Source organism: Lasioglossum baleicum, unplaced genomic scaffold (assembly GCF_051020765.1).
Source record: "Lasioglossum baleicum unplaced genomic scaffold, iyLasBale1 scaffold0142, whole genome shotgun sequence".
Lineage (NCBI taxonomy): Eukaryota > Metazoa > Arthropoda > Insecta > Hymenoptera > Halictidae > Lasioglossum > Lasioglossum baleicum.
This window is the reverse complement of record NW_027469202.1, coordinates 252,337-277,600: the sequence shown is the minus strand read 5'-3', so window position 1 is coordinate 277,600 and position 25,264 is coordinate 252,337. Positions and strand designations below refer to the sequence as shown.

Here is a 25,264-nt window from a genome sequence, read left to right as displayed (position 1 = left end):
GCGCATGCGCGGCGTTTTCAGCCTTAGTAAAGTGTGCTTCTCGAGGGAATGTGGCACCTTGAGCGCCACACAGAACGTTAAGAAATTGATATAATCTGATTTTGAAAAACGAATGTATGACAAGTGTATTTGTATATATAACCGTATATACATATGAAATATTGAAATATGATATATATTTATATATATAATCTAATTCACACACTTATTCTATTGTATTTTGAGGATGGGGAAGGGAAGAAGTGCTGAAATAATTATGGAAGATAAATAATAAACAATAAAATCTTTGACTTTTGCAATCCTAAGTCGTCCATTTGGACCACTGTGCGTCCCGTCAATTATATCGGTACATTCCCTAGCTGCCTCAGGGCCACTCAGGGCTCTGCTACATCGTCGCCTCATCATAGATACGTGATACGTTACTGTTTTGGACGCGCATGCGCGAAAAAAGGTGACCCGTCTGGAATCACTGCTAGCCGTGCTGAAGGTAAAAACGGCAACGCTGCGAGAGTCCGATTGATATATATATACAGGGTGTCCCAAGACCCCTTCGACTCCGGGAAATGGGAGGTTCCTTAGGTCATTTGAAGCAACATTTTCCTTTGCACCAATGTCAGCCGGGGCTTTGTTTAGGAGTTATTAACGAAAAACACGGACCAATCAGAGCGCGACCTAGACGCGCGATGGCACGTTCAGCCCGGCGCGCCGGGAGACGAGCGTGGTGTAACGCCGCGATGCCGTAACGAACAAGAGTTTCTCGAGATTATGTGAATCCTCCCCGATTTGGATGAGCTTTGGATATGTTGTCAAGACCATGATTCTGAACAACATTTCCCTTTACAGTTTTTGTCGGCCGGCTTTAGTTTACGCGATAAATGTAAAAACTTTTAATTGTAAATCGATCGATTGTACTATCTTTTAACCGATTTGGATGAGCTTTGGATATGTTGTCAAGACCATGATTCTGAACAACATTTCCTTTAGACTTTTTGACGGTCGCGGAAGAACTTTACTTGTCAATTCATATGGGTGGATCTTTTTACCCGACTTACGGCAACGTTACCCGAACGAGAGAAGAAGCAGAAACTGATTGTATTGAAAACTCACTTATTCAGCCGTAAATCCATTTGCTGCTTCGAAATGTGTGTCACTGGGTCACTCGGTGACGAACTGTACAGATGTCTTCAGGTATACGACAGTACCGAAAGCTAAGGGACGTACGGCCAGGTCGACGAACTGCACAGCCGGTGGTAGAAGGCCTAAGGGATGCGCGGTCAAGTCGACGATCCAGAATTTCAGTTTCACTTTCGAATCGATAAATAATTCGTATGTTTATTTCACACAGATGCCTTGAAATTTTTCCACACTCACAATCACTGTTCACATTTGTCAACACATAGTTATGCACTAATAATAATTGCTTAAACTAATTAAACGATTATTTAATCTAATCACTAGACTGCGGATCTTTATGTAAAATGAAAGTTGGCTGCCGCTATTACAAGGGACAGGAGCCAGACAGATATTTGATTCTTACTGTGATCATTTTAAGAAGTTGAAAATAATACATTGGTGTTCTGAAATTACTTTAATCTCTCTAGTGTCTTAAAATGCACCTATTCATGTTTGCTACAAATGCATGAAATCCGCAGTCTAGTGATTGCATTACCTGATTGTTGTGATTTGTGCAGCTGGACAAGGGATATGGCAATTATTATTAGTGCATAACTATGTGTTGACAAATGTGAACAGTGATTGTGAGTGTGGAAAAATTTCAAGGCATCTGTGTGAAATAAACATACGAATTATTTATCGATTCGAAAGTGAAAGTGAAATTCTGGATCGTCGACTTGACCGCGCATCCCTTAGGCCTTTTACCACCGGCTGTGCAGTTCGTCGACCTGGCCGTACGTCCCTTAGCTTTCGGTACTGTCGTATACCTGAAGACATCTGTGCAGTTCGTCACCGAGTGACCCAGTGACACACATTTCGAAGCAGCAAATGGAATTACGGCTGAATAAGTGAGGTTTTAATACAATCAGTTTCTGCTTTTTCCCTCGTTCGGGTAAAGTTGCCGTAAGTCGGGTAAAGAGATCCACCCATATGAATTGACAAGTAAAGTTCTTCCGACCGACAAAAACTGTAAAGGGTAATGTTGTTCAGAATCATGGTCTTGACAACATATCCAAAGCTCATCGAAATCGGAGAGGAGATAGTTCAGATAGTATTTAATTTAAGTTCAGATTTACAATTACAAGTTTTTACAATTATGTATGTCGTAAACTAAAGCCGGCCGACAAAAACTGTAAAGGGAAATGTTGTTCAGAATCATGGTCTTGACAACATATCCAAAGCTCATCCAAATCGGGGAAGATTCACATAATCTCGAGAAACTCTTGTTCGTTGCGGCATCGCGGCGTTACACCGCGCTCGTCTCCCGGCGCGCCGGGCTGAACGTGCCATCGCGCGTCTAGGTCGCGCTCTGATTGGTCCGTGTTTTTCGTTAATAACTCCTAAACAAAGCCCCGGCTGACATTGGTGCAAAGGAAAATGTTGCTTCAAATGACCTAAGGAACCTCCCATTTCCCGGAGTCGAAGGGGTCTTGGGACACCCTGTATATACCAACATACCTAACCCAACCCACTGAATCAGACTCTCAATCTCCCCTACCGGCCTCTCAGTTTCCCGCGTAGTTTTCAAATGTTCTCATAAATGTGTAGTACACATTGTGTACTTATTATTATGTAGTATAGCTAATTTTCGAAAATAAAAAAGTGCAATAATGGAGATAAGTATTATTTATTAACATTTAGGTCTTTATCTTTGTGTGTAGCACATTTACTTAATAGAATCTATTGTTTTTTCAATACATTTCAATTTAGTATTAATAACATTTTCATAATATCACATCTAAATTTTTACAAAATTATATGTATTATATACATACATACAGAGTTTTTTGAAAATATGTTTTACATAGTTCTTTTCACAAGTTTTATACTGTATTTATTAGTTAATAATGCCACGGCGTTGTTATGTCCCCAATTGTAAGGGTAAGTATAATAGTACGCTGAAAGAAAATAATTATATTTCTATATTTAAATTCCCCAAAAATGAGCAATTACGGAAAAATATGGATGGCTGCTATTCCCCGTAAAAATTGTCACCAACATAATATTCTGCAGTTTGTAGTCTGAATTTGCAGAAACTGATATCCAAAGGTATCAGAATATTCCATCTCCTAACAGTGTACTGGAGAATGTTTTGTTCAGATGTCCAAGACTTATTATGGAAAATGCAATACCTTCCATTTTTTTCCAATTCACCATCAAAATGTGTGGCACCGTAAAGAAAAGATCCTGTAGAGCGCAGGGAAAGAATAATTGAAAAGCATGAAAATTTAGTTATAGAGTTTATTGATTCTGATCTAAATAATTAATGGTTTCTGAAATTTAATAAACAATTATAAAGAAAAGCTTGTAATTTCGAACCATTGGAGTATTAAAACAACAAATTCAAAAATTTATTTTTGCATGCTTATATGTAGTGATACTTTTGATTACTTGGTACTTAAAACACAGATTGTGATTAGTGATGACACGAAATTACAAGTTTTTCAAGAAGGTAATGACGTATTATTTCATGAATTCCGATGATGATAGTAATGATCTTCATAATCTTTCTGTTGATGTCAGCAGTTTTTCAGTGATTATTTATCCACCAATTGTATTGTTGATGATTCCATTAAGATTTATACATCCAGTTATGGGTTCCATTCTGTTACAAAAAAATTAGAGTTTAATATATGTAAATTATTAATTGTGGAGGATAAAGGTACAATTGTAAATAATGTATATTTTGATCATTTACAAAGGGGTAGTCTTTCCCCACTACTATAAAAGATATAACAATTGTATTTACTCACATGTATGCAATAATCGAAGCCATAATAAATGTTCCTAATTTGGAATCAGATTTTCTGAAATCTGAAAATCATAAACACATTTTACGTAAATTAACATATTAGCATACAATCAGATATACATCATTTAGCATTTTTAGATAGATGCATTTGTGGTAAAGATTATCACAGTATTTTGTGTAAATTATTATGAATTTTTTCTAATATTTTACTACATGATTATGTTATAACTATAAACAATAGTCAATTAGAAATTAATGCACATATCATTTCCAAAAATTGACAACAATTATAAAATTATCCTTTATAAGACAATATTATAATATATTACCTGCACAACTTTTCTCATCGGTAACTGATTACCCAACCTCTTTGACTATACACGCAGTCACTTAAGGGGGTAGTCCACCCTGGATTTGTAACTAGAAAATACCTAGAATATTACTAGAAAAATGGCTCGAAACATGGGTTTGCTGGTTTTCAGTTAGTGTCCTTATTTGAGCAAATTTTGGGCTGGGTGAGGGCTCATTCGAAAGAGGAAGGTTCACCGCAGGGGGCTCTGGTCATGAGGTTAACGAGAATATGTTTATATCTAATAATATTAGTGTCCAAAGTAGAGTAAACATCTAGGAAAAAAAACCAGCAGATTTCAATGCATTTTTCTGTCTCCAAAACTCTTTTTGGCTGATGGGATGACCAGAGCCCCCTGCGGTGAACCTTCCTCTTTCGAATGAGCCCTCACCCAGCCCAAAATTTGCTCAAATGAGGACACTAACTGAAAACCAGCAAACCCATGTTTCGAGCCATTTTTCTAGTAAGATTCTAGTTATTTGCTAGATATTTGCTATTTACTAGGATCTTACTAGATTTTGGGTCGAAAACATGGGTTTCCTGGTTTTCAGTTAGTGTCCTCATTTGAGCAAATTTTGGGCTGGATGAGGGCTCATTCGAAAGAGGAAGGTTCACCGCAGGGGGCTCTGGTCATCCCATCAGCCAAAAAGACTTTTGGAGACAGAAAAATGCATTGAAATCTGCTGGTTTTTTTTCCTAGATGTTTACTCTACTTTGGACACTAATATTATTAGATATAAACATATTCTCGTCAACCTCATGACCAGAGCCCCCTGCGGTGAACCTTCCTCTTTCGAATGAGCCCTCACCCAGCCCAAAATTTGCTCAAATAAGGACACTAACTGAAAACCAGCAAACCCATGTTTCGAGCCATTTTTCTAGTAATATTCTAGGTATTTTCTAGTTACAAATCCAGGGTGGACTACCCCCTTAAGGGGGTAGTCTACCCTCGATTTGTAACTAGAAAGGGACTAGAATCTTACTAGAAAAATGGCTCGAAACGTGGGTTTGCGCGAATCGGTTGTTTGCCCTTATTTGAGCTAATTGTGGGCTGGGTGAGGGCTCATTCGAAAGAGGAAGGTTCATCACACACGGGTCTGGTCATGATTTTAACGAGATTATGTTTATATCTAATAATATGAGTGTCCAAAGTAGAGTAAAAATCTAGGAAAAAACCAGCAGATTTCAATGCATTTTTCTGTCCCCAAAAGACTTTTTGACTTATATTATGACCAGACCCGTGTGTGATGAACCATCCTCTTTAGAATGAGCCCTCACCCAGCCCAAAATCTGCTCAAATAAGGACAAACAACCGATTCGCGCAGACCCACTTTTTCGATCGAAAATCTAGTAAGATTCTAGTAAATAGCAAATATCTAGCAAATAACTAGAATCTTACTAGATTTTCGATCGAAAAAGTGGGTCTGCGCGAATCGGTTGTTTGTCCTTATTTGAGCAGATTTTGGGCTGGCTGAGGGCTCATTCTAGAGAGGATGGTTCATCACACACGGGTCTGGTCATAATATAAGTCAAAAAGTCTTTTGGAGACAGAAAAATGCATTGAAATCTGCTGGTTTTTTTCCTAGATTTTTACTCTACTTTGGACACTCATATTATTAGATATAAACATAATCTCGTTAAAATCATGACCAGACCCGTGTGTGATGAACCTTCCTCTTTCGAATGAGCCCTCACCCAGCCCACAATTAGCTCAAATAAGGACAAACAACCGATCCGCGCAGACCCATGTTTCGGACCCAAAATCTAGTAAGATTCTAGTAATTTTCTAGTTCCAAATCGAGGGTAGACTAGCCCCTTAAGGGGGTAGTATACCCTCGATTTGTAACTAGAAAGGAACTAGAATCTTACTAGATTTTGGGTCGAAAATATGGGTTTGCGGCCAGACGTTGATTGACCTTATTAGAACAAATTGTGGGCTGTGTGAGGGCTCATTCGAAAGAGGAAGGTTAGACGCAGCGCGCTTTTCTCACGAGGTTAACGAGATTATGTTTATATCTAATAATATGATGGCCCAAAGTCGAGAAAAAATCTAGGAAAAAATCCCGCAGATTTCAATGCATTTTCTGTCTCTAATAGACTTTTTTGGCTTATGAGATGAGAAAGGCGCGCTGCGTTGAACCTTCCTCTTTCGAATGAGCCCTCACACAGCCCACAATTTGTTCTAATAAGGTCAATCAACGTCTGGGCGCAGATCCATGTTTCGACCCATTTTTCTAGTAAGATTCTAGTAAATAGCAAATATCTAGCAAATAACTAGAATCCTACTAGAAAAATGGGTCGAAACATGGATCTGCGCCCAGACGTTGATTGACCCTATTAGAACAAATTGTGGGCTGTGTGAGGGCTCATTCGAAAGAGGAAGGTTCAACGCAGCGCGCCTTTCTCATCTCATAAGCCAAAAAAGTCTATTAGAGACAGAAAATGCATTGAAATCTGCGGGATTTTTTCCTAGATTTTTTCTCGACTTTGGGCCATCATATTATTAGATATAAACATAATTTCGTTAACCTCGTGAGAAAAGCGCGCTGCGTCTAACCTTCCTCTTTCGAATGAGCCCTCACACAGCCCACAATTTGTTCTAATAAGGTCAATCAACGTCTGGCCGCAAACCCATATTTTCGACCCAAAATCTAGTAAGATTCTAGGTATTTTCTAGTTACAAATCGAGGGTATACTAGCCCCTTAAGGGGGTAGAAGGGGGTAAGAATGAGCCCTCACAGAGCCCAAACTTTGCTCAAATAAGGACAAAAACCGACAGCGCGCAGACCCACTTTTTCGGACCCAAAATCTAGTAAGATCCTAGTAAATAGCAAATATCTAGCAAATAACTAGAATCTTACCAGATTTTCGATCGAAAAAGTGGGTCTGCGCGCTGTCGGTTTTTGTCCTTATTTGAGCAAAGTTTGGGCTGTGTGAGGGCTCATTCTAAAGAGGAAGGTTCAACGCGCTGCGCCCTGGTCATCTCATAAGTCATAAAGTCTTTTGGAGACAGAAAAATGCATTGAAATGTGCTGGTTTTTTTTCCTAGATTTTTTCTCTACTTTCGGCCCTCATATTATTAGTTATAAACATAATCTCGTTAACCTCGTAACCAGGGCGCAGTGTGTTTAACCTTCCTCTTTAGAATAAGCCCTCACTCAGCCCAAAATTTTCTGAAATAAGGACGAAAACCGACAGCGCGCAAACCCATGTTTCGAGCCATTTTTCTAGTAAGATTCTAGTTCCTTTCTAGTTACAAATCGAGGGTATACTACCCCCTTAACCTCTTCGACTTCGTCACAATAATTTCGTCTATTTCAGGCTTCTATTGACTTACATATCCCTTCATTCATTTTTAAATGTTGCATTTTAGATCAAAGATGATTTCCCATTGCCTCATGCTTCCATTTTCTTAAAACCACTGGAAATATTTCACATATTATGTATCACAACACCAAACTATTCCGAGAGTCCACAAAATGTATACCGCATTTATAAATACTAATATGCTTTAATATCACTTCTACTTCCCAATGAGCACAGGACTATTCTATGTACGTCCAAGGGTGGTCTGCTTCGGACGTTCGGGACGATCGGAAAACGTCCAGAATATCCTAGTAAGGGGCTAGAAACATTCTAGTTCACAGCCTCTGAATGGTCATGTTAGGAAGTAGACTATCCTGAGAACGTACGGTGACGACATACCTAGACGGTTTTTAGACTGTTCGAAAGTACCGTTCTCCGGAAATTCCTAGAAACGGTTTTTAGACTGTTCGAAAGTACCGTTCTCCGGAAATTCAGAAATTTTGTGAACGTTTAAAGAAGGAACAACATTTATTTAAAATTTCATTTATTTTAGGATTTTTTTCGCATTTGGTATATGTAACAAACGAGATTTTACAAGATTATACGGACATTTACGAACATAACAAGATTTTAAGTACATTTGCTTCTTATTTCCGACTGCTGCAACTTCTTGGCTCCGCTTCCTGCTGTCTTCTTTCAAACTCTCTGGGTCTGTTTAGAGTCAGCAAATCCCCGCTGGAGGCAGTAACTAAAAATGAAATATGTTTTTATGATAAAAGATATACTAATTACAGTAATAGGATGAGATGTACAGCTATGAATGTAATAAATTAATGTTCAATATGTAGAGCGATTCTTTTTTGTATCTACGTACCAATCTTGCTGCAACTTCTTCGGTCCTCTTCCTGCTGCGGTGTTTCATATACTCTGCATCTCTTCAGGGAGGGCGGCAATTCCTCGCTGTTGGCAGTGACTGCAAATAAAATATGTTTTTATGATAAAAGAAATACTATTTACAGTAAGAGGACGAGATGTACAGCTATATGAATGTAACATTTGATGTTCTATATCGTAAGACGCTTGCTTTTGTATTTACATACCAATCGGGCAGGATCTTCTTGGCTCCTCTTCCGTTTGCTGTCTTCTTTCATGCACTCTGTTTGTTGTGGGGTAGAAGGGCGTCAATTCCTGACTGGCAGCAGTAACTAGAAATAAAATATATTTTTAAGGAAAAAGATATACTGATTACAGTAAGGGAATGAGATGTACAGCCATGAATGTAATAAATTAATGTTCAATATGTAGAGCGATTCTTTTTTGTATCTACGTACCAATCTTGCTGCAACTTCTTCGCTCCTCTTCCTGCTGCGTTGTTTCATATACTCTGCATCTCTTCGGGGAGGGCGGCAATTCCTGGCTGTTGGCAGTGACTGCAAATAAAATATGTTTTTATGATAAAAGAAATACTATTTACAGTAATAGGATGAGATGTACAGCTATGAATGTAATAATTTTTTAATGTTCAATATGTAGAGAGCGATTCTTTTTTGTATCTACATACCAATGTTGGTTTTCTTCACCAAACTTAGGGGAGTGGGTAAACTTGTCTTTTCTGTCCCACACAATACGGTTTTCCTTCGTTTTGACTTCTTCGCCGCTTGCGTATGGTCACAACTCGTTACAGACGAGAACACTCCTCATCTTGGATTTCCAGGATTCATCGTCTACTTTGTCGATATTCTGCGCGCCGTGTAAATAGTAATGAATGGTACCTTCATTTTTTGATCGCGCAATGGCGGCGATTTCAGCTTCAGTAGTCGATGAGATGGCGTCAGATGGGGTACCTCGAACACCCCGCAGCAGTGCTTCGATTGAGCCAACCTTTTTGATACGATGGATGGCCGCTAGAGGCGCTGCGCGGAAAAACAGTAACGTATCTACCAGAGAGTATATGAGAGTGCTCACGCCCGGGTTTTGGCCGTGCCCATATAGTGCTGCCCCCTAGTCTAGTACTTAGCCTGGATCAGCTCCTACATCATCTTTAGCATGGACAAGATCCTACATCATCTTTAGCATGGACAAGATCCTACATCATCTTTAGCCTAGAACAGATCCTACATCATCTTTAGCCTGGATCAGATCCTACATCATCTTTAGCCTGGATCAGATCCTACATCATCTTTAGCCTAGAACAGATCCTACATCATCTTTAGCCTGGATCAGATCCTACATCATCTTTAGACTGGATCAGATCGTACATCATCATTGGCCAGGATTAGGACATACAGTTTATATTGTTTTATATCAAATATGTAACTAATATACAAATCTCTAATAATATAAATTATATTCATAGAAGTATTTTAATTTTTCCCGAGCCTTTGTTGCAAACTCTAGTTTTAAAAAATAGAAAAGCCGGAAGATTTCGAAGAAACACAGATTTTATATCGAAGTTTAAAAGCCACCATCTTGGAAATTAATTTAATGATGAAATACTTACTGTCATCAATACTGTCTCCAATTTTTTTCATATTTTTAGGCACAGTTATTATTAATTAAACCAAATTGAAAACCAATTTTTTCTACGAAAATTTAGAAGAATAACTTTAGGGTTACCCTGAAATTTTCAGAATATGTTTAATAGACACAAATCTATAAAACGTATTTTTTAAATTTTAAGTATACAGGGTGATTCACGCAATTGTTACAAGTCATAACTCGGTTATTATTGCATTTACAAAAAAATGCAAAAGGAGAAAGATAAATGGTTCGAAGAAAACTACATCTGTAGGTCTTTAACTTTTTTTGGATGCAGCAGTGCATGTGCAATTAACAATTGCATCATTTCTTTATGTAGAAATGCATATTGTTGTTTACACAGATCGATTCTTCTGTTCATTCTACGTAAAAAATGATTGGGGTACACATGGCAAAAAATTATTAGATCTCGAGATATTTTCAAAAAATGTCTTTATTGAAGAAGATGCTCAAACGCTTCTCCATTACATTCTAATATTCTATATTAGTTATTTTGTTTTCTGGTTCGAAAAAAACGTCGACGTTACAAACTTGAAAGGGTGGTTTCTCAAGATAAAAGTCTGCTCTATCGCGTGGTATAGTTCGATTTTCCGCTGGACCCTAATTTTTTGAGATAAATTGAAAAATATCCTCAAAAATTGGTGCAAAAGTAGTGTCTCTCCGTCTTTAATCATTGTTTAAACATGTTTAAACAATCATAATGTATTAATATGGATATCACTGTATTCGGGAAAGTCTACAGAATCTTTTGCTGTAAAGAACAATTCAATATCTTTTATAATAACCACAATATTTGTTTAAAGTTGAAAAATATGTTTTTTTTCAAAGCCATGTTTTTCTAAAACTGTGCGTATAGGAGAAAAATTAAGGACAGATTCGGAATCAGCGCAAAAAACTCTATAAGAAGGACCCAACAGTATATTGAAAACAAATTTGGTGTTGGACAGTGTAATCGGTTCTCCAGAACCGTTAGGCCTGTTGCACAGTCGAGCCCAATTTTCCGGTCTCAAATACGTTCTAAAATTCTAAAAAAAATGTTACATATTTTGGATCCTAAGATGCATTTTATAGAATTTTTTCAGATTTTTTGGTTGCAAACTGTAGTCGTAAACAATGAAAAACCCCCAAAAATCGGAAAAATGCAGATTTCTAGAAAATATGAAAACATGCTATTCTACTGTTTGGTTCCTTGATAAAGTACTACAGCAGGCAGTGTCGTCAAGTTTTTTCAGATTTTTTTTATTGTGGGACATCATTGTCAAAATTTTTTCGACGTTTCTGCTGTGAGGACGAAAGTTATACTTACTGATTTTACCGCGGGTGTATATTAAGTAATTTTTAACGTTATTAATATTGTATTAGTATTGTAATATTGTATCTTTAATATTGTACTATACGATTTGAACTTTTTGGGAAGCTAGAACAATTAGTTTAGTACAGGATGTGAAAATAATTTTTTCAAAAATAGCAACTGATCGGAATTGTAGAAAAAATGAGAGACACTTGGGGAAACTAAAACACCTGGCAGAAGACTGTGAAGGGGTAGAAAAAATTAACATAAGTATAGAAAAGATAGTACAGGAGAAAAGAGTGGGAGAAATTGTAGAATGGGTTAGGAGTATAGAGAAAAAAGGAAAGAATTAATCACAAGAGATAATCAAGAGAGAGGCGGGATTAGCGGGGAGACATTGGGATTGGGATAGATCAACATAGACAATAAGGTATTTGATGTGGCATGCGATATGGATGGATGGGTGGAGGAACGGATGAATGGATAAATAGAGGGATGAATGGCTTCGAGAATTATAATCCAAGTCCAATTTCTGGGCCACGAGGCTGAAATAAATAAATAAATACGTATTTACTTACTTACTAAAAGTTGCATTTTACAACATCTTTATATGGGCCTACATTGAAAATTTAAAAAATACGTTTTATAGATATGTGTCAATTAAACATATTCTGAAAATTTCGTCAAAATCGGTCAACGTTGCAATAAGCTACAAACGTTTTAATATAAAATAATAATTCTTAAAAAATATTGTGTTATTAACTTCCCGATTTTATAGGGAAGTTATTGTAATGACCCCGAAAATCGAAAATCGATTTTTTAGCAGATCTTCACGTTTCATGGTCATTGCAGTCATTCTAGACTATTTTAAGCAAAATGTTCGTATATGTGTGTGTGTGTGTGTGTGTGTGTGTGTGTGTGCGTATGTCTGTTTCTATGGTATCAAATTTTTCGTTAACGTTTTCTGAAAAAGTAACAACCCGATCAGAATGATGAATGATGCAATCGATGTGCCCCGTCGTAACTTAGAGCTGATTAGATTTTGGTCCATATTGGTCAAGTAGTTTTTTAGATTTTTAGTTTTTTTCGAACGGAGTTGATTCTACAATGCATTTTATACGAGAGAATGGAAAGTTTCCACCGAAGAAACAAACGTAATTACACAAAAAAATTTTTTTTTCATTTTTCTTAAATTAAAAAAAATTTTTTTAATTTAAAAAAAAATTTTTTTTTTGTACCTTACGCTAATGTTTCCGTTTACAATAATCGAAAATTATCCCAATGCAAGAGTGAGTTAATCATCTCTACTCCCGAGAATACATTTTCAAAGAATATCGATGAAAGTACAAAAAAAATTTATATTACAATCTTTAAAAAAACAATCAGTTCAAAACGAATTATTAACTGAGATTAAATTGAAAATTAATATAAACAATATGATAATTATTAATAACATTAATGTTGAAAACGGATTGGTTAATGGAGCACACATGCGGAATATTAAAATTTATTACTTTTCAAGAAAATACTAAAATTCCGTCTATATTGTGGTTAGATTTTCAATTGGCCAGAGTAGGAGTGAAAGTAAGAACTCGTTATCGTGATTATATGAAAAATGCAAATATTCATCAAAATTTGCCACCAATAATAAAAATATCGAATCAAGTAAATATGTCGAGTGAGGAAAAATATCAAATCACACGTAGTCAATTTCCAGTGGTTCCTGCTGAAGCGATTACGATTCATAAAAGTCAGGGACAAACATACGAGAAAAGTATGTTTGAATTTTAAAACATCAGAAAAACGAACTTTACACATGTTGTATGTAGCACTGAGCAGAGTTTCAAAATTGAGCGGTTTATATATTTTGGGACAATTTAAATTAACAGTATCGAAGAAAACCAAGGTCAATACTGCTAACCCGGATAATGAGGAGTCGTATCGTTTGCGAAAAACTATAATAATTAAGACAATTTATTTTGCAACATCAGTACGCTATAACAAGGAACCAAGCGAGCAACGAGTCTACGATGTTCGTTTAAGGCGACGCCATATAGCAAACATCTTGATAAGTAGAAAACTATTGAATTTCCCTGAAAACGTATAATCTTCTTAAAACGTACTAAAAATAATGATAATAATATACTGCAACTAACGAATCGGGAAGTTCTTTGTGTGGCTCGTGGAGAGTCACACACCAAATCATAAAAACATTAATAGCTATAGGTACTACTAGCCATGCGTACCACTAACCCTTTCGCAAGAGCAGTCCTATCCGCGAGCTCGCGAAGCGAGCGAGCAAAAACAACCCTACTCGCGAGCGAGCGAAGCGAGCGAGCAACAATAACCCTCTAGTTTTACATCGATATACCCGACCCGACCCGTATCATGTTACAATGTTTCACTCCACTCCGCGGCAACCGAAGCCCTCGAGCTTCACTTCCCTTTTTTCCGTTCGTCATCATAGAATAGTGTTTCCTGAAAATAATGTTTCTGGCCAGACTCGAGTTTTCGACATTTATAGCAAGCTTGCTATAATCGTATTTTATTTGTCAAAATTTAGTTTTTCATTTAAAATATTTTGTTGTTAAAACTCATTAATAGTTTTAAATAGTACTTGAAATATTTAAAATGATACTGAAATATTGGAATATTACAATTTGGAATGAAGGGTCTAGCCGCACGAGGTAGTCCTTCGAATTATTAAAACAGCCGTTGCGCCATTCAATTTTCGGTCAATTTTTCCTATTTACTTGCATTAATTTAATCATATAACTGCATTTAATTGAAATTGATATTTGAGATTTTTTCCCGATTTTTTGGTTCAAAATGTTAATTACACAAACTGAAAAACACGCAAAAATTAGACAAATGCAGATTTTTTAGAGAAACTGAAAAATAGCATTGATCATATTTTTAGACTAGCAACATACCAGAACTTTTTTAACGACAGCGCGTAAACGACAAAGAGGGACTTTTCAATGACTCCAAGAAAAATGAAAAACTTAATGACTCCGAGAAAAATAAAGAACTTAATGACTCTGAAGAAAATGAAAAATTGAATGACTCCAAGAAAAATGGAAACTTCAATGACTCTATGAAAAAACTTGACGACACTGAAGAAAATGAAAAATTTAATAACTCCAAGAAAAATGGAAAACTTAATGACTCCGAGAAAAATAAAGAACTTACTGACTCTGAGGAAAATGAAAAATTTAATAACTCTCAGTTAATAAGCTGTCTTCAATGCCTCTTAAAAATGCAATTAATCATGTAGGGATTGATCAGGTGTTTCTCGCTATATTAAAAAATATTTACAAATCCTTTGACAAATTCTGCTTTGTGGCGTCAGGATACTGCTTTCCATCACAGTTTGTATAGTATACATATATTATTTCTCCTCTTTGTTTCTAGATAAAATTTTATTATGATCCTCCATTAGTTTAACGCCCCGTTCAGCGGTATCATTGACCACCTTCAGTCCATGTTTCAGTCAGACTACTTATTATTCATAATAACTTCTTTTTCCGATATTAGAACTATTCTTACCACGTTTTTATTAGCTCGCTTTCTTGTTCTTTTGTAGATTGGATCGTATTAATGAATTTATTTATATGTAATATCTCTGCCAGTTATGTATATATGAAAAAACTCTTCAAACAAAAGTTGTAGTATATAAGGAGGTGGATATAGTATCAAAGGAAAAAAATTTTTTCAAAGTCATTATTTAAAGTTTTCAAGGTCACGGATGTTTTTTCTATCAACAACTGTTTATGCTATATATGGATTCTTAAAGAGAAAAAAGACAAATTCAACGATATATCATAACGTCTATTTATGTCAAGATTTAAAAAATTCCCATTTTCCATTAAAAACTCATTTTCCCATTATTCAAACGGCCCCAAAATTTTTCCAGACCATTTTCTCAACATTTGTCACAATTCTGGTTTACGGGACCAAAAAAATTTCATGGTCGAAAAATAAGGTCCACCCTAATGTTGCATATACGTAAATTACGAGAAGCAGTAAAGAGTGTTTAACGTCGAAGAAGAAAATCCGGGTAACTAAAACTTAATATGTACTACATTCCACGTTATTAGAATAATTGTAGTTTAATTATGATACATTTTATATCAACATTTTTTATTTACACCTGCTAGAAACGCCACTGTCTCGGAAGGAAATGGACATTCGAGAGAAGCAATGAAATTAGAGCATCATTGCGAAAAAAGATGAGTTTGCAATAACCTCAATATACATTTTATGAAATTCTATTATAATTATAGTTATGACTGTATTTTTTAATAAATAAACTTGTGTATGCTAGTATAAAATCAATTTATATATATTATACAATTTATTTTATTATTTGTTTGACAACTAATAAATCTACAAATTGTTTCATAAACTAAAAAATACTTCCTGCATTTTCGTATTCTCCAATCAGTCCAAATAAATACCATCAACCTGTTCTCGATCATATACCAATTTTTATTAATGCAATTATGACAGTAACAAAACGTTTCTATTTAAAATGAATACATATTTTGAACATAGTTTTAACATTTTTAATTTTTTGGAAGGTTAAAAAATGTAATTAAAAAAGTAATGAAAAATAAAAATAAAAAAAAAATCCTCGCTGCACGGGGACCCGAAGGCTAGCTCCAGATTGCGATTCATACGCTCGACGGCTCGACAGTCGAATTTCAGTTTCGTTTCCGTAAGTTGTAAAGCAATACAACATGGCAACATGGCAAGTGCTAAAAATAGATTGTGGCTGGCATAAGCGCACAAGCAGCGCACACGGATATAGTAAAGGTACGCTGGTGAGTGTAGCGCGCGGGCGCGTTGCTAACACGATACAGTGTTTTCTGCACCGACGAAATGCCGTCGGTGGCCTCTGGTGGCCTCCTGTTTCTCACTCCAGTCAGAATATATCCTAGAGGGCGTAAGAGAAATATTCGAGCGACACAGATTGTCACAGATGTCGTCAGATGTGCTAACAGTAAAGTGGGTTCTGTTTCTTGCTAAAGATGATGTAGGTTCTGTTCCATGCTAAAGATGATGTAGGAGCTGTTCCAGGCTAAACATGATGTGGAGACAAAAGCGGCACGGCCAAAACCCGGGCGTGAGCACTCTCATATACTCTCTGTATCTACTATTGGGTAGCAGAGCGGCCAGAGCCCTGAGGCAGTTATATTGGCGGGAATGTATCGAAATAATCTTACCGGACAAAAAGACTCCAGGACGTGTCCTACGAGTTACAAAATATACACAAATACACTTGTTATACATTCATTTTTCAGAATCAAATCATATAAATTTTTTAAAATTCTGCGGGGTGCCCAAGGAATCCCATTTCATCTACCCAATAGTAGATACGTTACTGTTTTTCCGCGCAGCGCCTCTAGCGGCCATCCATCGTATCAAAAAGGTTGGCTCAATCGAAGCACTGCTGCGGGGTGTTCGAGATCGAAAAAATCAAGCTCCCTGATAGCACAACGGACTCCACGGGGAGTGACGAAAACGCGCATAGGTTGACTCCACCAGAGAGTATATGAGAGTGCTCACGCCCGGGTTTTGGCCGTGCCCATATAGTGCTGCCCCCTAGTCTAGTACTTAGCCTGGATCAGCTCCTACATCATCTTTAGCATGGACAAGATCCTACATCATCTTTAGCATGGACAAGATCCTACATCATCTTTAGCCTAGAACAGATCCTACATCATCTTTAGCCTGGATCAGATCCTACATCATCTTTAGCCTGGATCAGATCCTACATCATCTTTAGCCTAGAACAGATCCTACATCATCTTTAGCCTGGATCAGATCCTACATCATCTTTAGACTGGATCAGATCGTACATCATCATTGGCCAGGATTAGGACATACAGTTTATATTGTTTTATATCAAATATGTAACTAATATACAAATCTCTAATAATATAAATTATATTCATAGAAGTATTTTAATTTTTCCCGAGCCTTTGTTGCAAACTCTAGTTTTAAAAAATAGAAAAGCCGGAAGATTTCGAAGAAACACAGATTTTATATCGAAGTTTAAAAGCCACCATCTTGGAAATTAATTTAATGATGAAATACTTACTGTCATCAATACTGTCTCCAATTTTTTTCATATTTTTAGGCACAGTTATTATTAATTAAACCAAATTGAAAACCAATTTTTTCTACGAAAATTTAGAAGAATAACTTTAGGGTTACCCTGAAATTTTCAGAATATGTTTAATAGACACAAATCTATAAAACGTATTTTTTAAATTTTAAGTATACAGGGTGATTCACGCAATTGTTACAAGTCATAACTCGGTTATTATTGCATTTACAAAAAAATGCAAAAGGAGAAAGATAAATGGTTCGAAGAAAACTACATCTGTAGGTCTTTAACTTTTTTTGGATGCAGCAGTGCATGTGCAATTAACAATTGCATCATTTCTTTATGTAGAAATGCATATTGTTGTTTACACAGATCGATTCTTCTGTTCATTCTACGTAAAAAATGATTGGGGTACACATGGCAAAAAATTATTAGATCTCGAGATATTTTCAAAAAATGTCTTTATTGAAGAAGATGCTCAAACGCTTCTCCATTACATTCTAATATTCTATATTAGTTATTTTGTTTTCTGGTTCGAAAAAAACGTCGACGTTACAAACTTGAAAGGGTGGTTTCTCAAGATAAAAGTCTGCTCTATCGCGTGGTATAGTTCGATTTTCCGCTGGACCCTAATTTTTTGAGATAAATTGAAAAATATCCTCAAAAATTGGTGCAAAAGTAGTGTCTCTCCGTCTTTAATCATTGTTTAAACATGTTTAAACAATCATAATGTATTAATATGGATATCACTGTATTCGGGAAAGTCTACAGAATCTTTTGCTGTAAAGAACAATTCAATATCTTTTATAATAACCACAATATTTGTTTAAAGTTGAAAAATATGTTTTTTTTCAAAGCCATGTTTTTCTAAAACTGTGCGTATAGGAGAAAAATTAAGGACAGATTCGGAATCAGCGCAAAAAACTCTATAAGAAGGACCCAACAGTATATTGAAAACAAATTTGGTGTTGGACAGTGTAATCGGTTCTCCAGAACCGTTAGGCCTGTTGCACAGTCGAGCCCAATTTTCCGGTCTCAAATACGTTCTAAAATTCTAAAAAAAATGTTACATATTTTGGATCCTAAGATGCATTTTATAGAATTTTTTCAGATTTTTTGGTTGCAAACTGTAGTCGTAAACAATGAAAAACCCCCAAAAATCGGAAAAATGCAGATTTCTAGAAAATATGAAAACATGCTATTCTACTGTTTGGTTCCTTGATAAAGTACTACAGCAGGCAGTGTCGTCAAGTTTTTTCAGATTTTTTTTATTGTGGGACATCATTGTCAAAATTTTTTCGACGTTTCTGCTGTGAGGACGAAAGTTATACTTACTGATTTTACCGCGGGTGTATATTAAGTAATTTTTAACGTTATTAATATTGTATTAGTATTGTAATATTGTATCTTTAATATTGTACTATACGATTTGAACTTTTTGGGAAGCTAGAACAATTAGTTTAGTACAGGATGTGAAAATAATTTTTTCAAAAATAGCAACTGATCGGAATTGTAGAAAAAATGAGAGACACTTGGGGAAACTAAAACACCTGGCAGAAGACTGTGAAGGGGTAGAAAAAATTAACATAAGTATAGAAAAGATAGTACAGGAGAAAAGAGTGGGAGAAATTGTAGAATGGGTTAGGAGTATAGAGAAAAAAGGAAAGAATTAATCACAAGAGATAATCAAGAGAGAGGCGGGATTAGCGGGGAGACATTGGGATTGGGATAGATCAACATAGACAATAAGGTATTTGATGTGGCATGCGATATGGATGGATGGGTGGAGGAACGGATGAATGGATAAATAGAGGGATGAATGGCTTCGAGAATTATAATCCAAGTCCAATTTCTGGGCCACGAGGCTGAAATAAATAAATAAATACGTATTTACTTACTTACTAAAAGTTGCATTTTACAACATCTTTATATGGGCCTACATTGAAAATTTAAAAAATACGTTTTATAGATATGTGTCAATTAAACATATTCTGAAAATTTCGTCAAAATCGGTCAACGTTGCAATAAGCTACAAACGTTTTAATATAAAATAATAATTCTTAAAAAATATTGTGTTATTAACTTCCCGATTTTATAGGGAAGTTATTGTAATGACCCCGAAAATCGAAAATCGATTTTTTAGCAGATCTTCACGTTTCATGGTCATTGCAGTCATTCTAGACTATTTTAAGCAAAATGTTCGTATATGTGTGTGTGTGTGTGTGTGTGTGTGTGTGTGTGCGTATGTCTGTTTCTATGGTATCAAATTTTTCGTTAACGTTTTCTGAAAAAGTAACAACCCGATCAGAATGATGAATGATGCAATCGATGTGCCCCGTCGTAACTTAGAGCTGATTAGATTTTGGTCCATATTGGTCAAGTAGTTTTTTAGATTTTTAGTTTTTTTCGAACGGAGTTGATTCTACAATGCATTTTATACGAGAGAATGGAAAGTTTCCACCGAAGAAACAAACGTAATTACACAAAAAAATTTTTTTTTCATTTTTCTTAAATTAAAAAAAATTTTTTTAATTTAAAAAAAAATTTTTTTTTTGTACCTTACGCTAATGTTTCCGTTTACAATAATCGAAAATTATCCCAATGCAAGAGTGAGTTAATCATCTCTACTCCCGAGAATACATTTTCAAAGAATATCGATGAAAGTACAAAAAAAATTTATATTACAATCTTTAAAAAAACAATCAGTTCAAAACGAATTATTAACTGAGATTAAATTGAAAATTAATATAAACAATATGATAATTATTAATAACATTAATGTTGAAAACGGATTGGTTAATGGAGCACACATGCGGAATATTAAAATTTATTACTTTTCAAGAAAATACTAAAATTCCGTCTATATTGTGGTTAGATTTTCAATTGGCCAGAGTAGGAGTGAAAGTAAGAACTCGTTATCGTGATTATATGAAAAATGCAAATATTCATCAAAATTTGCCACCAATAATAAAAATATCGAATCAAGTAAATATGTCGAGTGAGGAAAAATATCAAATCACACGTAGTCAATTTCCAGTGGTTCCTGCTGAAGCGATTACGATTCATAAAAGTCAGGGACAAACATACGAGAAAAGTATGTTTGAATTTTAAAACATCAGAAAAACGAACTTTACACATGTTGTATGTAGCACTGAGCAGAGTTTCAAAATTGAGCGGTTTATATATTTTGGGACAATTTAAATTAACAGTATCGAAGAAAACCAAGGTCAATACTGCTAACCCGGATAATGAGGAGTCGTATCGTTTGCGAAAAACTATAATAATTAAGACAATTTATTTTGCAACATCAGTACGCTATAACAAGGAACCAAGCGAGCAACGAGTCTACGATGTTCGTTTAAGGCGACGCCATATAGCAAACATCTTGATAAGTAGAAAACTATTGAATTTCCCTGAAAACGTATAATCTTCTTAAAACGTACTAAAAATAATGATAATAATATACTGCAACTAACGAATCGGGAAGTTCTTTGTGTGGCTCGTGGAGAGTCACACACCAAATCATAAAAACATTAATAGCTATAGGTACTACTAGCCATGCGTACCACTAACCCTTTCGCAAGAGCAGTCCTATCCGCGAGCTCGCGAAGCGAGCGAGCAAAAACAACCCTACTCGCGAGCGAGCGAAGCGAGCGAGCAACAATAACCCTCTAGTTTTACATCGATATACCCGACCCGACCCGTATCATGTTACAATGTTTCACTCCACTCCGCGGCAACCGAAGCCCTCGAGCTTCACTTCCCTTTTTTCCGTTCGTCATCATAGAATAGTGTTTCCTGAAAATAATGTTTCTGGCCAGACTCGAGTTTTCGACATTTATAGCAAGCTTGCTATAATCGTATTTTATTTGTCAAAATTTAGTTTTTCATTTAAAATATTTTGTTGTTAAAACTCATTAATAGTTTTAAATAGTACTTGAAATATTTAAAATGATACTGAAATATTGGAATATTACAATTTGGAATGAAGGGTCTAGCCGCACGAGGTAGTCCTTCGAATTATTAAAACAGCCGTTGCGCCATTCAATTTTCGGTCAATTTTTCCTATTTACTTGCATTAATTTAATCATATAACTGCATTTAATTGAAATTGATATTTGAGATTTTTTCCCGATTTTTTGGTTCAAAATGTTAATTACACAAACTGAAAAACACGCAAAAATTAGACAAATGCAGATTTTTTAGAGAAACTGAAAAATAGCATTGATCATATTTTTAGACTAGCAACATACCAGAACTTTTTTAACGACAGCGCGTAAACGACAAAGAGGGACTTTTCAATGACTCCAAGAAAAATGAAAAACTTAATGACTCCGAGAAAAATAAAGAACTTAATGACTCTGAAGAAAATGAAAAATTGAATGACTCCAAGAAAAATGGAAACTTCAATGACTCTATGAAAAAACTTGACGACACTGAAGAAAATGAAAAATTTAATAACTCCAAGAAAAATGGAAAACTTAATGACTCCGAGAAAAATAAAGAACTTACTGACTCTGAGGAAAATGAAAAATTTAATAACTCTCAGTTAATAAGCTGTCTTCAATGCCTCTTAAAAATGCAATTAATCATGTAGGGATTGATCAGGTGTTTCTCGCTATATTAAAAAATATTTACAAATCCTTTGACAAATTCTGCTTTGTGGCGTCAGGATACTGCTTTCCATCACAGTTTGTATAGTATACATATATTATTTCTCCTCTTTGTTTCTAGATAAAATTTTATTATGATCCTCCATTAGTTTAACGCCCCGTTCAGCGGTATCATTGACCACCTTCAGTCCATGTTTCAGTCAGACTACTTATTATTCATAATAACTTCTTTTTCCGATATTAGAACTATTCTTACCACGTTTTTATTAGCTCGCTTTCTTGTTCTTTTGTAGATTGGATCGTATTAATGAATTTATTTATATGTAATATCTCTGCCAGTTATGTATATATGAAAAAACTCTTCAAACAAAAGTTGTAGTATATAAGGAGGTGGATATAGTATCAAAGGAAAAAAATTTTTTCAAAGTCATTATTTAAAGTTTTCAAGGTCACGGATGTTTTTTCTATCAACAACTGTTTATGCTATATATGGATTCTTAAAGAGAAAAAAGACAAATTCAACGATATATCATAACGTCTATTTATGTCAAGATTTAAAAAATTCCCATTTTCCATTAAAAACTCATTTTCCCATTATTCAAACGGCCCCAAAATTTTTCCAGACCATTTTCTCAACATTTGTCACAATTCTGGTTTACGGGACCAAAAAAATTTCATGGTCGAAAAATAAGGTCCACCCTAATGTTGCATATACGTAAATTACGAGAAGCAGTAAAGAGTGTTTAACGTCGAAGAAGAAAATCCGGGTAACTAAAACTTAATATGTACTACATTCCACGTTATTAGAATAATTGTAGTTTAATTATGATACATTTTATATCAACATTTTTTATTTACACCTGCTAGAAACGCCACTGTCTCGGAAGGAAATGGACATTCGAGAGAAGCAATGAAATTAGAGCATCATTGCGAAAAAAGATGAGTTTGCAATAACCTCAATATACATTTTATGAAATTCTATTATAATTATAGTTATGACTGTATTTTTTAATAAATAAACTTGTGTATGCTAGTATAAAATCAATTTATATATATTATACAATTTATTTTATTATTTGTTTGACAACTAATAAATCTACAAATTGTTTCATAAACTAAAAAATACTTCCTGCATTTTCGTATTCTCCAATCAGTCCAAATAAATACCATCAACCTGTTCTCGATCATATACCAATTTTTATTAATGCAATTATGACAGTAACAAAACGTTTCTATTTAAAATGAATACATATTTTGAACATAGTTTTAACATTTTTAATTTTTTGGAAGGTTAAAAAATGTAATTAAAAAAGTAATGAAAAATAAAAATAAAAAAAAAATCCTCGCTGCACGGGGACCCGAAGGCTAGCTCCAGATTGCGATTCATACGCTCGACGGCTCGACAGTCGAATTTCAGTTTCGTTTCCGTAAGTTGTAAAGCAATACAACATGGCAACATGGCAAGTGCTAAAAATAGATTGTGGCTGGCATAAGCGCACAAGCAGCGCACACGGATATAGTAAAGGTACGCTGGTGAGTGTAGCGCGCGGGCGCGTTGCTAACACGATACAGTGTTTTCTGCACCGACGAAATGCCGTCGGTGGCCTCTGGTGGCCTCCTGTTTCTCACTCCAGTCAGAATATATCCTAGAGGGCGTAAGAGAAATATTCGAGCGACACAGATTGTCACAGATGTCGTCAGATGTGCTAACAGTAAAGTGGGTTCTGTTTCTTGCTAAAGATGATGTAGGTTCTGTTCCATGCTAAAGATGATGTAGGAGCTGTTCCAGGCTAAACATGATGTGGAGACAAAAGCGGCACGGCCAAAACCCGGGCGTGAGCACTCTCATATACTCTCTGTATCTACTATTGGGTAGCAGAGCGGCCAGAGCCCTGAGGCAGTTATATTGGCGGGAATGTATCGAAATAATCTTACCGGACAAAAAGACTCCAGGACGTGTCCTACGAGTTACAAAATATACACAAATACACTTGTTATACATTCATTTTTCAGAATCAAATCATATAAATTTTTTAAAATTCTGCGGGGTGCCCAAGGAATCCCATTTCATCTACCCAATAGTAGATACGTTACTGTTTTTCCGCGCAGCGCCTCTAGCGGCCATCCATCGTATCAAAAAGGTTGGCTCAATCGAAGCACTGCTGCGGGGTGTTCGAGATCGAAAAAATCAAGCTCCCTGATAGCACAACGGACTCCACGGGGAGTGACGAAAACGCGCATAGGTTGACTCCACCAGAGAGTATATGAGAGTGCTCACGCCCGGGTTTTGGCCGTGCCCATATAGTGCTGCCCCCTAGTCTAGTACTTAGCCTGGATCAGCTCCTACATCATCTTTAGCATGGACAAGATCCTACATCATCTTTAGCATGGACAAGATCCTACATCATCTTTAGCCTAGAACAGATCCTACATCATCTTTAGCCTGGATCAGATCCTACATCATCTTTAGCCTGGATCAGATCCTACATCATCTTTAGCCTAGAACAGATCCTACATCATCTTTAGCCTGGATCAGATCCTACATCATCTTTAGACTGGATCAGATCGTACATCATCATTGGCCAGGATTAGGACATACAGTTTATATTGTTTTATATCAAATATGTAACTAATATACAAATCTCTAATAATATAAATTATATTCATAGAAGTATTTTAATTTTTCCCGAGCCTTTGTTGCAAACTCTAGTTTTAAAAAATAGAAAAGCCGGAAGATTTCGAAGAAACACAGATTTTATATCGAAGTTTAAAAGCCACCATCTTGGAAATTAATTTAATGATGAAATACTTACTGTCATCAATACTGTCTCCAATTTTTTTCATATTTTTAGGCACAGTTATTATTAATTATACCAAATTGAAAACCAATTTTTTCTACGAAAATTTAGAAGAATAACTTTAGGGTTACCCTGAAATTTTCAGAATATGTTTAATAGACACAAATCTATAAAACGTATTTTTTAAATTTTAAGTATACAGGGTGATTCACGCAATTGTTACAAGTCATAACTCGGTTATTATTGCATTTACAAAAAAATGCAAAAGGAGAAAGATAAATGGTTCGAAGAAAACTACATCTGTAGGTCTTTAACTTTTTTTGGATGCA

General features: G+C 35.5%; 2 long non-coding RNA genes across 2 annotated transcripts; both read right to left on the bottom strand.

Annotated features, from left to right (window-relative positions):
- Window positions 1–3,240: 3,240 nt before the first annotated feature.
- LOC143220043 (uncharacterized) lies at window positions 3,241–4,325 on the bottom strand. Its single transcript, XR_013011552.1, has 3 exons — window positions 4,255–4,325; window positions 3,927–3,987; window positions 3,241–3,778 (listed from the first exon to the last, which is right to left on the bottom strand). It is a non-coding gene; the product is annotated as an uncharacterized LOC143220043 (long non-coding RNA).
- A 3,782-nt stretch (window positions 4,326–8,107) lies between these two features.
- Window positions 8,108–9,053, bottom strand: LOC143220042 (uncharacterized). Its single transcript, XR_013011551.1, has 4 exons — window positions 8,912–9,053; window positions 8,681–8,785; window positions 8,455–8,553; window positions 8,108–8,328 (listed from the first exon to the last, which is right to left on the bottom strand). It is a non-coding gene; the product is annotated as an uncharacterized LOC143220042 (long non-coding RNA).
- Window positions 9,054–25,264: the final 16,211 nt, after the last annotated feature.